We start from the raw sequence: 18,749 nt of genomic DNA on the forward strand, positions 1-18,749 counted from the left end.
TGTATATGGACCACATTTTCCTTATCCATTCCTCGGTTGAAGGGCATCTTGGTTCTTTCCACAGTTTGGCGACTGTGGCCATTGCTGCTATAAACATTGGGGTACAGATGGCCCTTCTTTTCACTACATCTGTATCTTTGGGGTAAATACCCAGGAGTGCAATGGCAGGGTCATAGGGAAGCTCTATGTTTAATTTCTTGAGGAATCTCCACACTGTTCTCCAAAGTGGCTGCACCAACTTGCATTCCCACCAACAGTGCAAGAGGATTCCCCTTTCTCCACATCCCCTCCAACACATGTTGTTTCCTGTCTTGTTAATTTTGGCCATTCTAACTGGTGTAAGGTGGTATCTCAATGCGGTTTTAATTTGAATCTTCCTGATGGCTAATGATGATGTTTTCATGTGTCTGTTAGTCATTTGTACATCTTCTTTGGAGAAGTGTCTGTTCATGTCTTCTGCCCACTTTTTGACATGATTATCTGATTTTTGATTGTTGAGTTTGAGGAGTTCTTTATAGATCTTGGATATCAGCCCTTTGTCTGTAGTATCAGTTGTGAATATCTTCTCCCATTCCGTGGGTTGCCTCTTTGTTTTGTTGACTGTTTCCTTTGCTGTGCAGAAGCTTTTGATCTTGAAGAAGTTCCAAAAGTTCATTTTTGCTTTTGTTTCCTTTGCCTTTGGAGACATATCTTGAAAGAAGTTGCTGTGGCTGATGTCAAAGAGGTTACAGCCTATGTTCTCCTCTAGGATTTTGATAGATTCTTGCCTCACATTGATGTCTTTTATCCATTTCGAGTTTATCTTTGTGTATAGTGTAAGAGAGTGGTTGAGTTTCATTCTTCTACACATAGCTGTTCAATTTTCTCAGCACCATTTATTGAAGAGACTGTTTTTTTTCCACTATATATTTTTTCCTGCTTTGTCAAAGATTATTTGACCATAGAGTTGCAGGTCCATATCTAGACTCTCTACCCTGTTCTACTAGAGTCTCAACAAGATCCTAGCTAATAGGATCCAACAGTACATTAAAAAGATTATCCACCATGACCAGGTGGGATCTATCCCTGGGATGCAGTGGTGGTTCAACATTCACAAATCAATCAATGTCATAGGACAAATCAATAGAAGAGAGAAGAACCACATGGTCCTCTCATTTGATGCAGAAAAAGCATTTGATGAAATACAGCATCCGTCCCCGATTAAAACTCTTTAAAGTATAGAGATAAAGGGAACATTTTTCAACTTCATAAAATCTGTCTATGAAAAACCCACAGCAAATATCATTCTCAAGGGGGAAAGCTGACAGCCTTCCCTTTGAGATCAGGAACATGACAAGGATGCCCACTCTCACCACTCTTGTTCAACATAGTAGTAGAAGTCCTAGAAACAACAATCAGACACAAAAAGTAATAAAAGGTATTCAAATTGACAAAGAAGTCAAACTCTCTCTCTTCGCAGATGATATAATACTTTACACGGAAAACCCAAAAGACTCCACCCCCAAACTATTAGAACTCATACAACAATTCAGTAATGTGGCAGGATACAAAATCAATGCACAGAAACCAGTTGCTTTCTTATTAACTAACAATGAAAATATAGAAAGGGAATTTAGAGAATTGATTCCATTTACTATAGCACCAAGAACCATAAGATACCTGGGAATAAACCTAATCAAAGAGGTAAAGGATCTGTACTCGAGGAACTACAGAACACTCATGAAAGAAATTGAAGAAGACACAAAAAGATGGAAACACATTCCCTGCTCATGGATTGGAAGAATAAACATTATTAAAATGTCTATACTGCCTAGAGCAAGCTATACTTTCAGTGCCATCCTGATCAAAATTTCACTGGCATTTTTCAAAGAGCTGGAACAAACAATCCTAAAATTTGTATGAAACCAGAAAAGACCCCGAATTGCTAAGGAAATGTTGAAAAACAAAAACAAAGCTGGGGGCATCACGTTGCCTGATTTCAAACTTTATTACAAAGCTGTGATCACCAAGACAGCATGGTACTGCCACAAAAGCACGAACTTTTTAGTTGAGACTTTAGAAGCAGGATCCAACCAGAGTTCATGCATTGCATTTAGTTGTTATGGATTTTTTTTTAAGATTTTATTTATTTATTTGACAGAGAGAGAGATCACAAGTAGGCAGAGAGACAGGCAGAGAGAGAGGGGAAGAGGGCTCCCTGCTGAGCAGAGAGCCTGATGCAGGACTCAATCCCAGAACCCTGAGAACATGACCTGAGCCGAAGGCAGAGGCTTAACCCACTGAGCCACCCAGGTGCCCAGTTGTTATGGATTTTAATCTCTCTTATTCTAAAACAATCCCCCTCCCACCATGTTTTAAAAATCACATTGGCCTAGTTGTCATGTGGTATGTCTCACCTTCTGATTTATCTAATCATTTCCATGGGCTATCACTTAATTTTTAAAAAGATTTACTTATTTACTTGAGAGAGAAAGCGTGCATGCTCATAAGGCAGGGAGGAGCAGAGGAAGAGGGAGAGAGAAACTTCAGTAGACTCCGCCCTCAGCGCAGCCCAACGCAGGGTTCTGACTCAACCCTGAGATCACTGCCTGAGCTGAAACCAGGAGTCGGATGCTTAATTGACTGTGCCACCCAGGAACCCCTCATTTAATTTTTTTTTTTTAACAGAGCCCAATACTTTCTGTAAACTGGAAATTAATTTTAAAGGCCTCATTATATTTGGTCAACATTTTGGCAGGGTGGTCAATTTTTTAAAAAAAAGATTTCATTTATTTATTTGACACAGAGTGAGAGAGCAAGTGAGAGTGAGAGTGAGAGCATGAGCAAAGGAGAGGGGCTGACGGAGAGGCAGACTCAGGGAGCCTGAGGCAGGACTTGATCCCATGACCCTGGGACCGTGACCTGAGCCGAAGCCAGACATTTAACCGACTGAACCACCCAGGCACCCCCATTTTTTTTTTAAATGAACACACTACAACCTATTCCTTTAAGGGGTCGCCCTCTGAATTTCAGCCATTTCTCTCCCTTTTTCAGTAAAAAAAGCTTAGCTTTGGCAAAGTGCTGTTTTTTTCCTAGCTATCACTACTGAAATATTTCATCAACCCATTTTTGGAGTCTTGTTTGGAGATCTGGAGATTGGAGATTCAGAGATTACGTTTGAAGTCTTACTGCATCAAGCCTTCAAAGAACACTGCCACCTGCCACGGGGGGTTATGGTTTAGGAGCAGGTGAAAAGTGAAAGGGAGCACAGGTCATGCCCCCAGAGGTCTTTCTGGGGGATACACTCTGGAGGGATACACTCTGCAGGATCCCAGACCCTGTTCCTGGATCTGTTTCGTATGAAAACATACAGTTTGGTCATTTGCCAGCACCAGGTCTCAAGCATGAGGCTTCTTCTGCAGCTGCTCACGTTTACCAACAGTACAATTGGCATTTTGTTGTTGTTGTTGACTCAGATCTTAGAGATTAGTAGGAAGATAAATCCTCTAACTGTGAAATTCATCTTCATTCTGTATAGAGTCTCGTAATAGTCTCTATCCTGTGGCGACTTTTTCAGTACTCTCAGGAAATCAGTAGAGAACAGACCATTTGTTTCCATTTTGTAGGAAAAAAAAATTGATCTTGAACTTTTTCTTTTCTTCTTTTTTTTTTTCCTTTTCAGTTCAACAAATGTTCATTGAACCCATATTGTGCACCAGGACTGTACATCAGGGAGCACAAAGTTAACTTGAGCCTGCATGTTGTTTATAGCAGGGAAGAAGACACATAAACTGATAGTTTCACTATAAAATTGCAGAGATAAGCAGTAAGGATCAATAGGTCAAAAATGAATGGTGTATGTTAGCCTTCCTGGAGGATCTGAGCCCTGAACTAAGGCTTGAAGTGTGGGCAAGAGCCGGATGCCAAATGGTGAGAAGAAACTTCTCACCTTGTTCAGTGTGGTTTTCCCAGCATCTTGCACACAGAAGACATTCAGAAGAGTGAACTTATAAAAGAAATCTCTGGGTGCCTGCCTGGCTCAGTTGGTAGAGCATGTGACTTCTGATCTCAGGGTTGTGAGTTTAAGCCCCATGTTGGGTGTAGAGATTACCTAAAAATAAAATCTTTAAAAAAAGAAAGAAAGACGGGATGCCTGGGTGGCTCAGTCAGTTAAGCATCTGCCTTTGGCTCAGGTCATGATCCCGGGGTCCTGGGATTAAGCCCCACGTGGAGCTCCTTGCTCACCTGGAAGCCTGCTTCTCCCTCTGCCTGCTGCTCCCCCTGCTTGTGGTCTCTCTCCTTTCTCTCTCTCTGACAGATAATAAATAAATCTTTAAAAAAAAAAAAAAAGAGATCTCTGCAGAGGATGTGGTACAAGCACAAAAAGGTGTGGGAAATATAAATAGCTTAGAATTAAAGTAGATTAGTGTTTCCCCTTGACCAGGGTCACAAACTGCTTTGAAAAACTGCTGGAAGCTGTGGCAGACAGGTGGTGTTGCAAAAACACACCATGCCCTTTGAGACTCAGGGTAGATAAGCATCCAGTAGAATGCTTCTGCTTCTTGTTCTTGGGTCACTTACCCTTCACTGATAGTAGTTTGCTGAAGGATCACTTACTTATAGCAGATTCTCAGGGTTTTTTCCACCGTGATTGAGTTTTCCTAAAAGCTCCTGATTTCTCAAGTTGGTTCTCTCTCTCTCTTTTAAGATTTTACTTATTTATTTCAGAGGGAGGGAGAGAGAGAGAGAGCACTAGCCAGGAGAGGAATAGTGGGGCAGCGGGAGAAGGAGACACACCACTGAGCAAGGAGCCCGACGAGGGGTTTGATCCCAGGACTTGGAATCATGACCTAAGCTGAAGGCAGATGCTTGATCAGCTGAGCTACCCAGGCACCCCCACAAGTTGGTTCTTTTAATGATTTTCTTCTTGATACTTCTGGCAGGTAGAAAGCAATTACAGTCTGAGAGGCACTTCTGTACTTATAACTTTTTAATTTTCTTTGGAATTTGAAGGTTTCTTCTACTCCCAAAGAACCTGAAAGTAAATTCAATGACTAAATCTTACTGAGAAAACTGTATTTACTCCTTTCTTACTGTCCTCATGAATTCCAAAACAACCATGTACAGGTATAAAGTCAGAAGGCTGTTGCCATATTGCAAAAACATTCTGGGTATGGGCTTTGTATTGTACGTCCTTCTAGAAAATTCTATCCATTTGCAAGAGGAAGAAAGAATGAATACTCTGGCTACTGCTCTGTGTTTTACTTGCTTGTACTCTTCATTGAATAATTTCTTAATTATAGCTCTAGCTGCTTTATATCATATCGGATCCATTTTCATGAAGGATTATACAAATATTCTCTGATATAGTTTCATTAAAAAGAAGGCTCTACCCAGGTGTACAAGCTTAAATATTTGTGTAGGAAGAAATGTTCACTGAGTGATGCTGGGTGGCAGTGAGAGAGCCTGTGCATCTGTTGAACAGAGTGGTGAGTGGTTACGGCACAGATTTGGAGCTCTTTGTTATTGTAAAAACTATGGTTTGTTAACTATGAAAATGGATACACATTTTTCTATGGAGCTATTGTCAAAAAAATGAATAAGAAGGGATGATTATACAAATGTGTGTTGCTGGGGCCCTCTGTGGCTCAGATGGTCTGCCTTTGGCTCAGGTTGTGAGGTCCTGGGGTCCAGGGATGGAGCCCCACATCAGTCTCCTGTCTCCGCAGGGAGTTTGCTTCTTTCTCTCCCTCTGCTTCTTGTCCTTATTCCTGCTCTCTCTCTCTCTCAATAAATAAAAGTCTTTAAAACAACAATAACAACAACAAAACCAAAAAAAACCCAAATGTGTGTTGCAGACTGGTGATTTAGGGAGGCTGACCGCCATGTAGAGCAATGCTTCTCAAACTTTAATTTGCATACAGAGTACCTGGCTGCTACTGAATGTTGAAGGCCCCCCAAAGTCCATATGTTGAAATCCTGAGTCCCAACGTAATGGCATTAGGAAGTGGGGCCTTTGGGAGTTGCTTCGGTCATGAGGGTGGCGCCCTCGTGAATGGTATTAATGACTTTATCAAGAGATTCCCCACAGAGTTCATGAACCCTTTCAGGCAGTGAGGACACCCAAAAGACTAAGAACCAGGAAGCAGGCTCTTACCTTGAACTGCTGGGGTTTTCAACTTGGACTTCCCAGCCTCCAGAACGGTGAGAAATAAATTTGTTGTTTCTTAGTCATTCAGTCTACGGCATTTTGTGATATCTGCTGGAACAGATTAAGACACTGGGGATCTCTTTAAAATGCGAATTCTGATTCAATATATCTGGGATGGGTCCTAAGATCTAGCATTTCCAACAGGTTCCCAGGTGACGTTGATGCCACTGGTCCAGAGACTACAGTTGGCAGAGCAATGACCTAGGGGACCTTATGGAGGAAATGTCTTGATACTGTCACCGTCCGGTTCTCAGCTTTGTAAGCCCAGAGTGCAGTCTAAATCCATCATCTGTGATTTTGAAATCCATAAGCTCTGAACACCAAAGGCATTTTCATCGCTGCTTTAGAGGCAAAACCTGGTTTGAACTCATGGGAGGCTATCTATAATCCTTATTTCTTATTTTGTATGAATATTCATGTCTTCATTGTAAAAGTACTGGCGTATTTGATTACAGAAAGCTTCTTTGGACTCTGCTGGGGATGCGATAGGTGAGGTACACGGCCATATTCTAGAGTATAAAAAACTCTGTCCTGAAACACTTCTCTCAGAGTATGCAGTCCTGTGGCAATTTGGGGGATGCTCGTCTCCTCCATAATCGTCCTTCTCCTTCTGAAAATGGTTCTCAACTTCATGGAGCTGGGCATGACCCTGTCCTCTCACTCCTGGGATCCCCCAACCCCCAACCACAGAGAATTTGGTCAGGGTGGAAATCTGACCCAAACTGGGCCAGTCAGATTCTCCTTGTGGGAGTTTAGACTTGGGATTCACAGTTGTCTGTCTTGGCTGCTGGCACTGAGGCAGGTGAGAAGTAGCTTTTCTCAGCTGCACGTCTGAGAAGCAGAGGAAGCCGATCTGTAAGTGGAGAGGGGGAAATGAAGCAGGTGTGAAGAGGGAGATAGAAATGAGAGTCCATGTAGTCTGAGTGTGAGAAGGAAAGGGAGCGGCAGCGGGAGTGTAAGATGCAGACCCAGGGCGAGGTAGGAGCCTCAGTCCTGACTGCTTTCTGGTCCTGGTCCTAACTGTCATTTCTGGCCCGGAGTTCTGTGACACATCACTTTCATCTTATAATAAAGCCTCACATCGTGTTGGTGCTAGGTAAAGTTTCTTTGAATTGCAACCCAAAAGGCTTTAACTAAGACATGAACATAACTTTTTTTAAGTGCAGGAAAATTTTTTAGACTCCAGAGAACAGACATGTCAGTCAAATTCCCAAGATAATGTTGATTTATTCATTTCCATGCAGAGTAATTGCCAGTGGGACTGGAGTCCTCACGCTCACGGGTCAGTCTGTTCTCTCCCAGTTGGAAAATCTATGTGGGAAGCCAAATTATAATGAGAAGGCTCCCTGATGAGCGCAGGCCGAACCAGATAAGTAGGGGATCTGAGCAGACTGTCTCCACACTATGAGGGCCTGAGGCACTTTTCTCCACGTTCAGGATACGCGGAAACTTCCATGTGGTACGCATATGTGTGTGGTGCTGGGGCACGCTTGGAAAATAGGCCAACTCACTAAAACCAGTTTGTCCATAAGCCAAGACAGCTAATGAGCCATTTACCTGAAATTAGTATTTGTCAAAACATTTCATGTATGATGGAATGGTTTCCAAGCCTTCTGAATATTTTTTCCCCTAAGGTGACTGATGACTGTTTAGTTCTGTTCCCTCTTTTTCCTTTTTTCTTTCCTTTCTCTCCCTTCCTCCTCTCTTCCCCTACACCCCACTCTCTCCCTCTTTCTCTCCTTCCTTTCTTCCTTTCTCTCTACTTTTATTTCAAAGATATTTTTGCCTGCTGGTCTGAGATTATCCGCCTCCTCACCTTCATCTCCTGAGCCCCAAACTGGAAGCTGGGTCTTCAGAAGTGAAATAGTTAAGACCAGAAATAGTGCCCAATGGAGAAAATGGGTAAAGCCAGAGTGTGGAGGAGAGGGGATGCTGGAGGAATTGCCGAGGGCCAGACACCAGATAGTCTGTCGGGTGATTAAAACACAGAGATCGAAACAGCAGGAGCAGGGCTGTCAACCAGGAGACCTGAATGAAGTAAGAGACTGGACTGAAGGGAAAACAGGCTAAAAGCAAGTGATGAGATAATACTATTCTGAATTTCCATTGCCCAGGAGCTATCTTATACTTTTCTATTTCTTTCAAATTGTAGTATGTGCCTTTTGGAAAATTTTGGGCAATGTTGAATTTGCATAAATCTGGAGTTGCTCAACTCAGGGGGTGTTTTATTTATGATTCATCAGCTTTATCCTTTTTTTTTTTTTTTTTTTTTTTTTTAGCTCTTCTTTCCTACCGCTTGTTGTCTGCTTCTCAGACATTTGTGTACTAGATTTCATTATTGAGCAAATTACCCCCAATCCAATGTTTATTGCTCTGTAGTGAGGCATTTCTGTGTTGACAGGGAAAATGAAGAGATGAGACATGTTCATCAGAAACCTATTAAGCTTTATTGCTTTTATATTTTGCAACTTCTAAATGATGAAGTCGTACTAAACTACAAATATTAACCCACACGTTATTTTTAAAGCTTCCTGTAACCAAATAAAACTATAAATTCCACTGTAAAAATGGTATATATTTATATTCATTTTCTGTTGCCTTTTTAAATAACTGCCTCAAATTAAGACATCACAAATTTATTATCTTACGGTTCTGGAGATCAGAAGTTCTAAAATCAAGGTGTTAACAGCTCTGTGTTTCTTCTGGAAACTCTAGGGGAAAATCTGTTTCCTTGCCTTTTCCAGCCTCTTGAGGCTGCCTGCATTCCTGGACTCATGGCCCCTTCCTCCGTCTTCAAAGCCAGCAGTGCAGCCTCTTCAAATCTCTCCCTCTGACCACAACCTCCTGCTTCTGTCATCACATTGCCTTCCTCTCAGAGGGACTCCTGTGGTCACAAAAGATTACATAGACCATCCAGGATCATTGCCCTGTCTTGAGATCCTTAATTACATCTACGAAGTCCCTTTTATCATCGTTTGAGGTATGTATTCACAGGTTCTGGGGATCAGGACACGGACATCTTTTGGGGAGTCTGCAATACTCATTCATACTATTCAACCTAAGAATACTCATTCATAAGGCAATAATCAAATATAGTCCAGAAAAACAGAAAGGAGAGAAAATACAACTCATGGTTTGCCTATTGGAAGGTAAACACAACCAACATGTCCTTCTTTTTAAGAATAAGCAATTTTTACAGTTCTAATCATACTATATATTCAATTTGAAATCCTGATTTTTTCACTGAATATAATATCATAGCCTGTTTTCAAGGTTAGTACATAGTCTGAGCCAACATTTTTATTGGCTACGTAATATTTTATTGAGTGACTATCTCATATTGTACTTACACCTTTCCTTATTTTTTTTGGAAACCGAGGGTTTTTTAATAATTATAAAAAATTCTATGACAAGTGTTTTTGCGCTTTCTTAGAATAGATTCCCAGGTGTAGGGTTACTCTATTTAGTCTTTTTCTTTTTATGGCAAATTTCTATCAAAGGTTTACACAAATTTTCAGAACCATCAGATATGTGTTAGTAGCCATTCCACCACATCTCACCAGCCCCAAATATCATGATAATATCTTTGCCAATCAGGTAAGGGGATAGATAACTTTTAATTTTCATTTGTTTACAGAGGAGAATGAACATTTTTTTCATGGGTTTGCTTGCTGGTTATAATTATTCGTTGATGAATTATTGATTCAGGCTTTTTACTTTGGGGTTCAAAGTATTTCTTTTAACTATTTTATTTATTTATTATTATTTACATCTTTGGGGGAGTCTGCAATACTCATTCATACTATTCAACCTAAGAATACTCATTCATAAGGCAATAATCAAATATAGTCCAGAAAAACAGAAAGGAGATAAAATACATTTATTTATTTGACAGATCACAAGTAGGCAGAAAGGCAGGCAGAGAGAGAGAGGAGGAAGTAGGTTCCCTGATGAGCAGAGAGCCTGATATGGGGCTCGATCCCAGGACCCTGAGATCATGACCTGAGCTGAAGGCAGAGGCTTTAACCCACTGAGCCACCCAGGCGCCCCTCAAAGTATTTTTTAAATCAATTGGTCTGAGATATAGATATTTAAAAAGCTTCGTGTTTATGTTATTTGTTCTAAACACTTTCTCTTGTCTCTTATTTCTATGCTTTTTTATGTCTAGAAGTTTAAATTTGTACATGGTCTAATCCATCCATTCTTTTCTCCTCCTTCTTTGCTTTTTTAAAAAATCCTCTTGTCCCGCTGCTTATCTCCATAGTACATTTACTGTTCTTCTAGTTTTTCATATAGTTTGAGGAGTGTCTCTTTAGTCCATCTGGAATTTATGTTGGCATGTATGAAATCCAAGGGAAGGCTCTGACTACCGGCATAGAGGAGCTCTGGACACAGTGACACATTGTGGCTGCTTAGCTTTTTTTTTTCCTACACTCCATGCTGAAATGTCTTTTTTCAGGGCCTAATATAGTTGGACAGTTTTTGGTATGGCTTGGCTGCAGTCATTTTATTTCATTTCATTTTATTTTGTTTTATTTTATTTTTAAAAAGATTTATTTATTATTTGAGATAGAACGAGAGTGAAAGAGAGAGTACAAGCACGGGGAGCAGCAGGCAGAGAGAGAAGCAGACTCCCGCCGAATGGGGAGCCCGATGCGGGACTCGATCCCAGGATTCCAGCATCATGACCTGAGCTGAAGGCAGACGCTTAACCAACTGAACCACTCAGGCACCCCTTGGCTATAGTCATTTCATTTCGTTTTATTTTATTTTTTTAAAGATTTATTTATTTATTTCTTTGACAGAGAGTGGTTACAAGTAGGCAGAGAGGCAGACAGAGAGAGAGGGGGAAGCAGCTCCCTGCTGAGCAGAGACCCTGATGTGGGGCTCCATCCCAGGACTCTGAGACCATGACCTGAGCTGAAGGCAGAGGCTTAACCCACTGAGGCACCCAGATGCCCCAGCTATAGTCATTTTAAACACAACTCCTCTTGGCACAACTTGGGTGTTTCCCAGTGTCCTCAGCCATGGTTTACAGACAGCCTCCCCTATGGAGGGTTGATTAGTTTCTTGGTCCCTCTCCCCGTCTGACTCTTTCTGCCTTTACCTCTGACATCCCACTCAATGCCTTCTGTTTTTAGAATAAACGGCTTCATTACTTTTTCTGATCACAAAAATAACGATATATACTTGTAAAAAAGAGAAAAGAAAAGAATCAGGCACTCAGAAGGAAAAAAAGGCAAGTACAAATCAGCTGTAGCCCCATTACAGAAAGATAGCGATTAGTCACACTAGGTGGCTTGGTCAGTACTGCAAATATATATTTATGAAAACAGAGTCATGGGCTATATGCTACTTTACTCTTTGACAAATAAGACATCATGGATATATTTGTATTCAAAAATGCAGATGGACTTTGCTTTTCTTCATGGATGTGCAACTGTCCATAAATGCATTTATCGTGCTCTATGTAACGACTTCCTATTGCTAGCCATTTAGGTCATTTCCAGCTTTTTACCCTTATCACTGGTACACCAATGAACACCCTTATACATACTACTTTGTAAGCATATCCTAATTTCCTTTCTTCCTTTCTTCCTTTTTTTTTTTTTTTTTTTTTTTAAGATTTATTTGTCAGAGAGAGAGAGAGAGAAAGGGAGCACAAATGGGGGAGCAACAGGCAGAAGCAGAAGCAGACTCCCTGCTGAGTGGAGAGCCCGATGCAGGACTTGATCCCAGGATCCCACCTGAGCCAAAGGCAGACTCTCAACCGACTGAGCCACATAGGCGTCCCAAGTTCTAGAAGTACCTTAACATTGATTGGAATCTGTGGAGAGGTTCCAAATTTTGAATGAATTAAATTATACACTGTATACTTCGAGATGACTTCATGCATGGGAAAGGGTCTAACCCTGGGGGGACAAACAGCATGGACTTGGTTATGCCAAAGTAAGGAACGATGAAACATCTACTTCTCACTCGTGATCCACATCCAGGGCAGTTCACCTGGAGACTTTTGTTCATTATAGACATCCGGTGACTTAGGCTGACAGACTCAGAAGCCCAATCTTAAAACTTGTTTCTAGAATCATTCATCTGGTAGAAGGGGACATAGTAAATCATGGTGCTCTAAGCTTCTACCTCAACAGATACAAGCCACTTCTGCGCCAACTTCATTTTCCACAGCAAACCACAAGAACACACCCCCAGCTTCCAAGGGGACGGGAAGGGCAGACCTACCATAAACCTGGCATGAGAACAGGACTATCTGGTAGCTTCCCTATTGACTGGCACACCTCGAGGAAAGAAGCTCCTACGAGGTACAGATAATTATCCAAATATCACAGATAAGAAAACCAAGACTTAGAGAGTTTAAGAACTAGTGCAAGGTCTACTAGCCAGTAGAGTGGCAGTGCTGGGATTCTAATTTAGGACCATATGACTTAAAAGCCAGGCTCTCTGTGCTCCAGGGTCCTCTTGGGAACTTCTGAGACATTTCCAAAGAGAAGTCCAGATTTGGAAGATAACAGTGCCTTGCAGTCATGCCTCGATGTGGCCCTCAGAGTCCCTGGAGCGAATTTCCTGATCTTTGTCTTCTCAGTCCATGCATCAAACACATCACCGTGCGTTATCCTTAGTTGGCCTTCCTGCTTCCCACGTGATAAACTCTGTCCAGAGTCAGTTCTCCTGTTGCTGCAATTGTCCTGGGAAAGTACCCATCATGAGGTTCTTCCCAGAAGGCACGCACTTTGGTCCACCATTTGTAAATATAAAAATATCATTGCTTTGGGGAGCTTTTCTTGCAAATATCCCATGCTATGATCATGTTTCAACTAAAAAGAGGCTCCGAGAACATTATTTTGGACAACTGTGCAGGTCTTAATAATTTATGGACATCTTGTCTGTGTGCATTTTGTTTCTTGACAATAATATTGGAAGGAAACTAAAATGTGTTGGGACCCCTCTGGGTGCCAGGCCTAGTTCTAAGCATTTAAATGTATTCTTATCCTCATTTGTTTTTCATAAGGACACTTTGAGGGAGGGGTTATTATTCAGGAGTATAATTATCCCGTTCAAAGAGGATGATTAAAGTAAAGGAAAAAAAAAAAAAGAGAAGACTTTTGGTCTGAGATTTATGCCTGGGGTAATAACACTTTCTTTATCATGGCTTCCCTTAATTACTCTCATGGGACATTTTTCAGCCTCTGCAGGATATTTATAATTTCTAAAAGGTGTGTTTGCCCATCACTGTGAGATCTGGAACTTGAGAACATATCATTTAGGATTCCTTTGGATGCAATTAACAGAAAACTAAAGCCACCCTGGCTTAAGCAAAAAAAAGGGGGGGGGATTTATTGACTTATGCAACTAAAAAGTATAGGGATAGACAAAACTTCAGGTATAGTTTGATCCAGGAACTCAACATCAGATCTAAATCCCACTCTACTTCTTGGCACTCATTCTCCCTACTTTGGCTTCATTTTCAGACTCTAAGTGGTGGAAAGAAGGCTCTGGCAATGTCAGCCTTTTGTCCTCTCAGATTTAAATTCAGCAGGAAAGATCGTGTGTTTTTCTCACTCAGCAGTCCCACAAAAATTTAGTTGCATTTCCTTGGCTGTGATTAGGTTAAAGTCTGTCCCTTAGCAATCACTATGGGCTGGGGACTCTGATGCTGTAATCGATGGGGCCTGAGTTAATGCCCATCTCTGGAATTAGGGCTACATTTCCTCATTCCTTACACATGGACCTCATGAAAGTGAGGGTGGGTATGGTTCCAGAGCAGAAAATCAGGGTAAAGTTGCCAGAAGTTACATGTACGCTGTGTAGTGAAAACAACTGGAACACGGTACAAACATACTTTCAAATCATTCCTCCCCCACTTTCTGCCCCTTAGAATAGTTTACAGCATAAAAATGTTTTGGTGTTATAGAAGCTTACCTAACAAGTTTACTGCAAGAAGAAAGAAAAGTGCTCTTTAGAAGGTAAACATTTATCTAATTATTACTGTGAAACATGAAAACTTTCCATTTCTTAGCTGTTAGCAAGCTTAAAGCTCTATTAGTGTCCAATTATAGAGACTCTCTCTTCCCAAGGTCTTACTACAATTATTTATCTTCTCTTTTTTTAAAATAGTAACTTCTTTTTAAGACAATTATCATATGGTACATGGAATTTAAGAAACAAGGCAGAGGATCACAGGGGAAGAGAGGAAAAAAATGAAACAAGACGAAACCAGAGAGGGAGACAAACCATAAGAGACTCTTAATCTTAGGAAACAAGCAGGGTTGCTTGGAGGGGAGGAGGGTTGAGGGATGGGGTTACTGGGTGATGACCATTGGGGAGGGTAAGTGTTGTTAATGAGCATAGAGTATTATAGAAGACTGATGAATCACAGACCTGTACCCCTGAAACAAATAAAACATATGTTAATTTAAAAAAAGAAAATACAGAAACAACATATGGGTACCTACAAACAAACAAAATGGTAACCGCTTTTTCCCCCCCAACTTAAAAAGACAAGAAAAAAATACATTCTGGCAGAAAAACTGGATAATAAAGAAAAACCCAGAAATAAATTTGCCATCTTTTTTTCCCTTGTATACAGGCTATAAACCTCTTCCATGTGCAAAATTGGGATCATGCCATACATCCTACATAAGGTTTTACTTTTCACAATCTATAGTAAATATTTTGCCATATTTTTAGATATCCTTGTGCATGGTTTTTGATGACTGCTTGATATCCCTCTAATGGATGTATTATAATTTACTTACACTGGTTCCCTACATTTTTCCCCCTGTTATAGAAATATAATATAGCAATAGACATCTCTGTGTATAGCTGCTGCTCATTATTTAGGATAACTTTTAGAAGTGGGTTTGTTCCCCACAAAGGCTGTATCACCATATGCAATTTTCTTTTCATAGCAGCTAGAGAAGTAAAAGAAATATCAGTAGTATGTTGCTCCTTTACACAAAGACACAGTGGTTTTGCACCCCATGGCTGGAATGTCCCACTTGGTCTGAGTGGGTGAAGACAGAAGTCACCTGCCTACAGAAATTGGCCTAAATTGCATCATATGAGCTCCAGCAAGCTCCTTGAGTTGCCTCCCCTGGGTAAGAAGTTGGAGTGATCCTCTGGGCAAGCCTTCTCCATCCTTAACAAGAAGAAGTGAAGTACAAGTGAATGTAATCTCTGGACACAGAGAAAATATTACAGACATCTAGTGCCCGCTTCATGTTCCATTTGTTGTAAGAAGTACAGACTTCTGGAAGGGTGCACGTGGACTTGGTGGGATTTAAGCTCAAGAGTGAGTCACAGTTGTCTAATCTTACTGGGGTCCCCTGAGAGGAAGAAAATATCATTAGCAGTATGGGAGTGTTAAGGGGCTGTAGGGCCCATTATGCAGAACTTGTCCAGCACCTTCCAACCCTTCTGTGTCAGGTAAAACCAGTAACTGGACAAACACCAAATACTTTCACTTGAATTGTAAGGGCTCCAGAAGTACTGCTACTAGCACTATTGACTATTCAAGGGTGCTGCCAAAATGCAATTCCAGACAGTTGGAAAGGAGAGGTTGTGGATGACTCCACTGTCTGAGCTCCCCTGAGATGAAGATCTGCCATTGGATCAACGGCAGTGACACTTGACCTTGTGCTCTCGGCTTCACATCATCCTGGTCTCAAGAACCAACTTGGTCCAACCCTAGAGCCCCTGGTGAAGATGATCCCTGGAGGTGAAATTGAACACACATGGGTCACAGGCCAAGTAGCTTCCAAAGGACGTCCTTGTTTGTCTTTCGAGGTCCTCAGGCTGAGGGCAAGACCTCCATGCTGTTTATTCCTGTGGCAGGCCCTGGTCCACAGTAGTTAACATCAGCTGGGAAGATGAACGGATGGATGGAGTAGGCCAGGCTAGGACCAGTGCCAGCTGCTTCCAGTCCTCCCTACCTGGACTACATGCACGGATACTGAAGGCTGTACTTCAGCAATGACAGACCACGTACCAGAGACTGCTGTAGGACCCAGAGGGTCCCAGCATTTGGGACTTGGAGTCAGAGACGTCCAGGCACTGATCCTAACTCTGCCACCACTCTGAGTTCTAGGACCTTAGACCAGTTTCTTGATCTTTGAGCTTCCGTGTTGCACACATATAGAATGGATATAATAAAATCTTCTTCCTTCAGCTATCTGGAAGATAATGCTTACGAAGTGTTTAGCTAAGCCCCTGGCACAGAGTAAGTGTTTGGCAAATGGGCCCAACTGGGATTCCAGGTTTCTGGAAATGCAAAGCAACAGCCCCAGAGAGTTAGCTTGGGAGAAACTGCACAGCTCCCGATTTCTGAAGGAGGTGGCATTGTGGATTCTAGACCCTGCCGTGTCAGCTGGGATTCTTCTGTCAGGTGTGTGGGCCATGAATCATGAGTGAAAGGCTCTGAGGTCACATGTGCGGGCCTGAGGTCAGAGCTGGGCTTGTGATAAAGTGACAGTGAGCCAGCAGCAGATCGGATGGATTCTCAGAATGAGTGACGGCTGATTTCATAGAAGAGGAGGGACGGAAGGGAGCTTCAGCCGGGTCCAGTCTGGGTCTCAGGTTTGATGGGGCTTCTTAGTCACTCAGGGTGTGTTTCTGCCCAGGAGGATTGGACCCTCCCTGCCAAGTGCCATCACGGGAACTTCACGACTGTTCAATTTGGTTCAGGCAAGATGCTCCAGCAGGCAAATTTTATTGCAAGTTCTATAAGCCAAGAACTCTGACAGTCTGTCATCTGAGAAAGCCCCAGAACATTGAGACAGGAGCCACACTCTGCCCTGTCAGCCAGGTGGGTGATGATTCCACCTGTGAAATTTTACTCGCTCAGAAATGACTGATGGTCCTGTGGGTGATTACTGAATTCCATCTTTGGGAATCAGTCACTCACTCAACGAACATTTTTCTTCTACTTTCCTTCTAGGTGAAACTGCAGGAGTGAGAGACTGCCTATCCAGCCCGGGCTGTGCCCTGCCTGCTTCTCATGCTGTTTGCCTACACACACACACACACACAAGTGTCTCTACATATGAATCCCAGGCAGGCTGGGGACTCTTTCTATTCCCCAGAGCTGCCTTTGAAAGCAGTGAGGTTACATCCTAGAGGCTGGATTCAAACCTGAGCAGGAACACTCACGAAGATGTATGTTGCTGCTGTCACTCAGCAGCTTTGTGCCTGAAATATTTTTCGCAAAATGGGTAATTTAGATAGCAGTCATTGGAGGAGGTCGAAGGTTTTAGCAATGGAATTGTTTTACATTTAAATGCTTCTAAACAAGTCCCATTCTTTTACCTGTAGATTATAACCACAGCCATTCGGGGGGGCTCCTGGGAATAAACACCCTTGGAGATCAAATCCCAGTGTCCCTGGTGATCCCAGAGCAGCTTGTTCTCCAACAAGTCATTATGATGTGATGAATGCAGGACTCTGAGCTGGAGGTTGGGATCCTGGGATCCAGATTTCTTGCTCTGCCACACACCTGCCAGATGACTCTGTGAGGGCTGGCACTTCCTTGTGCCCAGCAGGAGGGCGGCTGGGTCGTCCCCACAGTAGCTCCCACTTCCAACATTCTAGAAGACTGAGTTAGCGTGGCGGGTCATTCAGAAATCAGGAAACAATGTGATGACTGTTGAAATTAGTATATCTTTGGTAACCGTAAGCAGGGGGTCACAGACATTTGGCACTGGATCGTGAAATCCCAGAACCATGCAATTCCACTCAAGGGCAAAGTCCCTAGCACCACTCAATTGTCACTATTTATTTATATTTATTTATTTATTTATTAGCCTTTTTAAAAAAGATTTATTTAACACACACACACACACACACACACACAGATCACAAGTAGGCAGAGAGACAGAGAGAGAGAGGGAAGCAGGCTCCCCACTGAGCAGAGAGCCTGATGTGGGGCTCAATCCTAGATCCAAGATTCAAGATCATGATTCTGAGATCATGACCCGAGCCGAAGGCAGAGGCTTAACCCACTGAGCCACCCAGGTGCCCCTACTTATTTTTATTGTTTTAAAACAGATTTTATTTATTTATTTGTCAGAGAGATGGAGAAATCAAGGGATTGAGCACATGAACAGGAGGCGGTGCAGAGGGAGAAGCAGGGATCCTGATGCAGAACTCGATCCCAGCACCCTGGGATCATGATCTGAGCCGCAGGTAGATGTTTATCTGACTAAGCCACCCAGGCATCCAGTCACTAGTTTTTAAGGTGAAATTCTGTCATGGGCAATTTTATTATGTTGGTAGACTATGACTTTTATTAAACTAATGCTCTTTTAGATCTATTTGCAAACTCTAATCTCCTGTTATTTTTCATTACTAGTAATAGCAAAAAAATAATAGCAGCAACTATGTATTGAGTGCTTAATATCTAGTAAGCACTTTTTATGGAGTACTAACCCTAACCTTATTAGATCCTCCCAACAACTCTTTTATTGTCCCCATTTTACAGATAAGGAAACGAAGAGTCAGAGAGGTTCAGAGCACTTCCCAAAGTCACCTCATTAGTCAATGGATG

The sequence above is a fragment of the Mustela erminea genome, chromosome 9, assembly GCF_009829155.1.
Source record: "Mustela erminea isolate mMusErm1 chromosome 9, mMusErm1.Pri, whole genome shotgun sequence".
Classification (NCBI taxonomy): domain Eukaryota; kingdom Metazoa; phylum Chordata; class Mammalia; order Carnivora; family Mustelidae; genus Mustela; species Mustela erminea.